Source organism: Motacilla alba, chromosome 13 (assembly GCF_015832195.1).
Source record: "Motacilla alba alba isolate MOTALB_02 chromosome 13, Motacilla_alba_V1.0_pri, whole genome shotgun sequence".
Taxonomy (NCBI): Eukaryota; Metazoa; Chordata; class Aves; order Passeriformes; family Motacillidae; genus Motacilla; species Motacilla alba.
The window spans coordinates 2,290,679-2,297,292 of record NC_052028.1 but is presented as its reverse complement, the minus strand read 5'-3'; the positions used below and the strand labels follow the sequence as shown (position 1 = coordinate 2,297,292).

The 6,614-nt window shown below is 55.3% G+C and overlaps 1 protein-coding gene and 1 pseudogene across 1 annotated transcript in view; both read left to right on the top strand.

Moving 5' to 3' along the window:
- The first annotated feature begins 555 nt into the window (after positions 1-555).
- Positions 556-6,614, top strand: part of LOC119706492 (protocadherin beta-15-like) — a 28,261-nt gene continuing 22,202 nt past the window's right edge. The window contains exon 1 of the mRNA XM_038150269.1: positions 556-1,977. The gene's annotated coding sequence lies outside the window, so the exon portion shown is untranslated. The remainder of the gene's footprint in view (positions 1,978-6,614) is intronic.
- LOC119706493 lies at positions 2,186-6,537 on the top strand (annotated as a pseudogene).

Here is a 6,614-nt window from a genome sequence, read left to right as displayed (position 1 = left end):
CCTTATCCAGCTCAGAGCAGGGCAGCAAAGTGCACAACAAAATCACCTTTTGGCGTACAAGGAGGGCTTGGGTGTTCTGTCACCTCAGGATTGCCTTGGAAATACAGCAGCACAAACAGTGTGAGGCTGGACTGGAACTGAACAGAGCTGTAGAAACATGCTCATCGTCATTGCATGCATTGAAATAAAAATTCACAACTACAAAAACCCAATTATTGGACGGTGGACTCAAGAAGTGTGGTGAAGGAAGAAGTTTTGACAAGAAAGTCTCACAGATTTGCATGCTTGGCAGAAAGATTTTTGAATGTGGAATCTGGAGAAATGGAAGCAACTTTTGATATAGAAGAAAAGCGTTGCTGATCCAGTCTTACTGGATAACTAAGAAGGCAAAGAGTATGTTAGTTAGAAGGGGTTTTTATACCTTACAGCAAAGGACAAACCCACCTCCAACAGAAGATGCTTTTACCCAGCAGAAAGATAGCACAGGCAAACAGACGAACCAAGGTTGCAAGTAGAAAAAAGGTCTCAGAATCTCCCACTGCAAGAGAACTGAAAATCATCTTCTAGCTTAAACTGTGGATTACGAACTTTTTGTGATTGGAGATTAGTAACATGAGTATGGTAATTACAGTAGTTATGATAGGCTATAGGTAAAAGTTAAGGTATAGATTGGTTCTTATGTGTTAAGATGCTCAGCAAAGAAAAGTATATAATGCATTGTAACCAAAATTAGACGGTCTTCAGGCTTGTCTGCAGCTGGAGATGACAGCTGTAGGCACAGGCTCTGTTAGCCACGACCCTGGGCTGCTGTAACATCTTGGATAAAATAAACTGCATTTTCAAGAGCCGCCTGGAGTCCTTCATCTGTCATTCAGGCTCTTAGTAAGAAGAACTTTTAAAAAAAAAGTCGTTGAGTTTGGTCTTTTCGTTGCTTTTCCTGGATCCCAAGGCTCCTTGATGAGACTAGAAAGCTGTCCCTGAATGATTTTCTGTGTTTGTGTCAGAGCTGTTGCATTCCCATGTTTGCCCTTTCTCCTCTGAAATGTACTGAGCACTGTACTGAGCGTGTTCCTCTAGAGAAGGACTGCCACCCCATCTAGAATAACTGCTTGTTTGGATGATGTCTGTGGTGCATGAAATACTCAGAAAGCCTCCCTCACAGTGAGATATACTGGAGTGATACAGTTTAATGTTGTAAATTGCTGTAAGTGGGTTTAGAGACTGAAAAATATGTGTTAGACTGAAAGAGAGCATGCTAGTTCATTTGTGGAGACAGAATTCTTTTAGACAGTTTTTTTTTTCCGAGAAAGCCCTCTCAAGACTTTTCAAAATTCGGCGAGTAACTGTCGCACTGTGTCCCTTGACTGAAGCAGTGTTGGGTGGGTACAGTGCCAGAGCGTGGAGATGCAGCCGGGAGAGTGTTCATTGTCATACCCGTGATGTCACCATCGCCCTATCCCTGTGCGGTTTCTCCTGCTGAGGGATGCGACTTTGTCCTCCTGGTCTGAGAGTGCTCTTCAGACTGCCCTGGTTGCCGCCGCGTTCCGTTCGTGCCCCGGCTGTCTCGGTGCGTTCGGGATCGCGGGCCGGGCCGAGCGGCAGCGCGGGCTGCGGGCGGCGGCGGCTGCAGTCCCAGCGCGCACCGCTGGGTGGTGCCCTCGGCCAAGGCGGCGCCGAGCGGCTGCGGCAGCGGAGGCGGCCGAGCCCGGAGCGGCGCAGCCCGAGCGAGCTGAGCCCAGCGCAGCCAGACAGACAGACAGGCTCGGCGCAGCGCAGACTGACAGACAGACAGGCTCGGCGCAGCGCACACTGACAGACAGACAGGCTCAGCGCAGCGCAGACTGACAGACAGACAGGCTCGGCCCAGCGCAGACTGACAGACACACAGGCTCGGCCCAGCGCAGACTGACAGACAGGCTCGGCTCAGCCCAGCCCAGCTCATCTCAGCTTAGAAGAGCTCCGCGCAGCCGGGCGGAGGTGGCAGCGGCTGCGGCAGCGAGCGCTGCCCCGTGTCAGCCGCTGCCGGGACACCCCGGCTGCGTTACGGCCGCCGGCCGGAAGCTCCGACAGCGAGGGAAGGCGCCCGCCCCGCACTTGGCCGCTTTCCGCGGGGAATCGCCCGGCACACCCGCGACTCCGACACCGACACCGACACCGACACCGACACCGACACCGACACCGACACCGACCCCGGCCGCCGCCGCCGCCGCCGCCGCCGCCGCGCCATGGCGCTCGCAAGGCAAGTGCTTTGTCTCTGTGCTTTCGTGTCGCTGCCGCTCGCTCGCGCCGAGCCCATCCGCTACTCCGTAGCCGAGGAGGCGCCGAGCGGCTCCCTGGTGGGCAAGCTGGCGGAGGACGCGCGGCTGACGCCGGCGCAGCTCTCGGCTCGCCGCGCCCGCCTGCTCTCGGAGGACGGCCGGCAGCATTTCGCCTTAGAGCGCGCCTCCGGCCGCCTCGTCGTGGCGGGGAGGCTGGACCGCGAGCAGCTGTGCGCCCAGTCCGCCACCTGCATGCTCCCCTTCGAGCTGCTGCTCGACAACCCCCTGCAGTTCTTTCGGGTCGAGGTGACTCTGCAGGACATCAATGATCATTCTCCCCGTCTTCCCCGAGGAACGAGTGACTTTTGACATCACGGAAAAGACTGATCCTGGGTCTCGTTTCCCTCTGGAGGAGGCTCAAGACCTCGATATAGGTAGCAACACAGTCCAGATGTACAGTATTGCTCCCAAGAACGAGTTCTTTAGTGTCTCCTATGGTGCTGGGATTACAGGCAAGAAGTATCTTGAACTTGTTTTGGAAAAGCCACTAGACAGAGAGGAGCAGGCAGAGATGAGTTTCAGTGTTATTGCAGTAGATGGGGGCTCTCCTCCCAGGAGTGGCACCACCGAAATTGATGTTGTCATTCTGGATGTAAATGACAATGCTCCAGTATTCACACAGGAGGAGTACATAGGAAAGATTCTAGAGAACATGCCAGAGGGCACTGTGGTTCTGACTGTGCTGGCAACTGATCCGGATGCAGGAGTTAATGGGGACATCTCCTATCAACTCAGCCAGGCAGTGGGACAGAGTGATTCAGCATTTGTCATTGATCCCATTATGGGGGAAATTAAACTCACAAAACCTCTGGACTTTGAGGCAGCAGAGCATCATGAACTCCGTGTGAGGGCCAAAGACGGTGGGGGGCTCTCAGCAATCTGCAAGGTGCTGGTGGAGGTGGTGGATGTGAATGACAATGCCCCGGAGGTGGTGGTCAGCTCGTTCAGCAGTCCCCTCCCCGAGAACACAGAGCCCGGCACGGTGGTTGCCCTGTTTACGGTCAGGGACCGGGATTCCGGTGCCAACGGGAAGATCTCGTGTGCCCTGGAGGATCAGCTCTTCTTCTCGCTGCGGCCAGCCTATAAGAATTACTATGAGCTGGTGACGGTGAGCGCGCTGGACCGCGAGGAGACGCCTCGGTACGTCCTCAGTGTCACGGCAGCGGATGCGGGCTCGCCTCCTCTCACAAGCACGCAGACCTTCACCGTGGACATCTCGGATGTCAATGACAACGCGCCCGTCTTCAACCAGACCTCCTACACCATGTACGTGCGTGAGAACAACGTGCCCACGGCGTTTGTTGGAGCCGTGAGTGCTGCAGACGCCGACGTGGGGCTCAACGCCAAGGTGACCTATTCCCTGGCACCAGAGGCAGGCGCAGAGCGGCCCTCGTGCTCCTGCATCTCTGTGAACTCGGAGAAGGGACACGTGTTTGTGCTGCGGCCCCTGGACTACGAGCGCCTGCGGCAGACCGAGGTGACGGTCAGTGCCTCTGACGCGGGCTCTCCTCCGCTCAGAGCCAACGTCACCGTCCGCCTTGTGGTGCTGGACGAGAACGACAACGCCCCGCTGGTGCTCTACCCAGCGCAGGAGAGCGGCCCAGCCTCCAGTGAGCTGGTGCCCGTGTCGGCTGAGGCGGGCTACCTCGTCAGCAAAGTGGTGGCCGTCGACGCCGACTCGGGCCAGAACTCCTGGCTCTTGTACCACCTGCTGAGGGCCACCGAGCCGGGGCTGTTTTCCGTGGGCGCCCAGAGCGGGGAGGTGCGTCTGAGGAGGCCGGTGACGGAGAGGGACAGCGTGAGGCAGCAGCTCGTTGTGCTGGTCAGGGACAACGGCAAGCCCCCGCTGTCGGCCACGGCAGCTCTGAGCGCTCTCCTGCTCAAGGACTTGTCGGACGTGCGCCTGCCGCACAGCAGCCCGGCCAGCGAGGATCAGGGCGGCTCCCTGACCGCCTATTTAATCCTTGCCTTGGTCTTTGTCTCCCTGCTCTTCCTCATCTCCACCGCAGTCTTGGTGGCTCGCAAGGCGTGCAGGAGCAAGGAGCTGAAGGCTGGCCACGTGCTTTATGCTGCCGACACCTTGCAGAGTGGCCTGGCTGATGCAGCCGCTGCAGGGACCCTGCCCCGCGCCTACTGCTACGAGCTCAGCCTCACAACGGGCTCGGGCAACAGCGAGTTCAAATTCCTCAAGCCCATCCTGCCCAGCCTGCCCCCGCAGCGCTGCGCCGTGGGCCAGGGCCCGCGTGAGGAGCAGGATTTCCCCGGTGTCCCGGTCAGCACCGAGGACATGGCCCCAGACAGTGCTGGGGCTCTCTCTGCAGGACAGTTCAACGCTCTTTCCTTCAACTAGCCCAGGGTCTGCACAGACAGAGGCTTCTTGGCCCATGGGAGGACGGGATCCAGGCTGCAGCATGTGGCAATGATTCCTCAAGTTTATACCTGTATTTGAAATTCATTTCACCAAATTATTGAAAATTCTCTTCAGAATTAATGTCTAGCACTCCAAAGAACAAAGACGGGAGTACAGAGAGCAAGGTTCTTCGCTTATTTAGTAATTTGTTTCAGCTCTCTTACTGCCATTTCTGGCACGCTTGATGTGTGTGCTTACTGGTCACAGCTATACTCTTGTTTTTCTTGCTGTCTGACAAGACAGTGGATCCTTTTATTCTGATCTTTAAGGCAGTATCAATGTTGCCCTAACGAATCATATCCTCACTGAAATGCAAAAAGGCCCTTTTTGTGTTACAGGAAAGCAGGGAAATTGTGAGCATTGAGTCACAATGTCATGGGAGCACTAGGCCCTTTCTTCCCAGGATTCTGGATGTCTCTTCATGAGATGTGAGCGGTGTGTGGTTTGCTTTCTTGTCTCTATGTGTTTCCATGCAGACAATAAATATCTGCAGATGCATCAGTGGTGCTGCCTGGTGAAGCAGGGATTTGCTCCCACGCAGCCACTGCAGCACAGGCAGCGCCAGTGCAGCTGGGAAAGAGGGGGTTTGGACCCCTTGACAGCAGCAGTCTTGTCTTCCTTATCTAGCTCACAGTAGCGCAACAAAATGCAAAACAAAACCTTCCTTCAGCTTACATGAAGGGCTTGTGTGTTCTGTCACCTCAGGATTGCCTTGGAAATACAGCAGCACAAACAGTGTTAGGCTGGACTGGAACTGAACCGAGCTGTACCATGTAACAGAAACATGTTCATTGTCATTGAATGGATTGAAGGAATAATCCACAAATACTAAAAGACAATAATTGGAAAGTGGAGTCCAAAAGAACTTTAAAAAAAAGACGTTGAGATCGCGCTATTCATTGTTGCTCCTGAATCCCAAGGCTCCATGATGGGACTAGAAACCTGTCCCCAGATGATTTCCTGTGTTTTTGTTAGAGCATTTGCATTCCCATGTTTGCCCAGTCTCCTTTTAGCCACTGAAATGTACTGAGCACTGTATTGAGCCTGTTCCTTTAGAGGAGGACTGCCACCCTTTCTAGAATAACTGGTTGTTTGAATAATGTCTGTGATGCATGGAATATTCAGAAAAACTTCCTCACGCTGTATTCTGCCCAAGTTATAGACATTAATATTATAAACTGGTGCACCTCTGAGTTTAATATGTGAAAAAAATGTGTAGGACTGAAATAAAGAGGATGTACTAACTCATTTTGTGAAAACAGAAGTTCCTAAGACACTTTCTATCCTGGAAAAATTCTGCAAGGCTATTCAAAAGTCTGCGAGGCTTTTTCTTACACTGTCCCTTGACAGAAGCCACGCTGGGTGGGTACATTGCCTGACAGTGGAGACGCAGACGGGAGAGTGTTCATTGGCATACCCGTGTTTTTACCACCTCCCAAACCTCTCTGTCAGGTTTGTCCTACCGGGCAATGTAGGTTGGTCGTTGTGGGCTGAGCCTCGGCCTCAGGCTGCCCTGGTTGCCGCCGCGTTCCGTTCGTGCCCCGGCTGTCTCGGTGCGTTCGGGATCGCGGGCCGGGCCGAGCGGCAGCGCGGGCTGCGGGCGGCGGCGGCTGCAGTCCCAGCGCGCACCGCTGGGTGGTGCCCTCGGCCAAGGCGGCGCCGAGCGGCTGCGGCAGCGGAGGCGGCCGAGCCCGGAGCGGCGCAGCCCGAGCGAGCTGAGCCCAGCGCAGCCAGACAGACAGACAGGCTCGGCGCAGCGCAGACTGACAGACAGACAGGCTCGGCGCAGCGCAGACTGACAGACACACAGGCTCGGCCCAGCGCAGACTGACAGACAGACAGGCTCGGCGCAGCGCACACTGACAGACAGACAGGCTCGGCGCAGC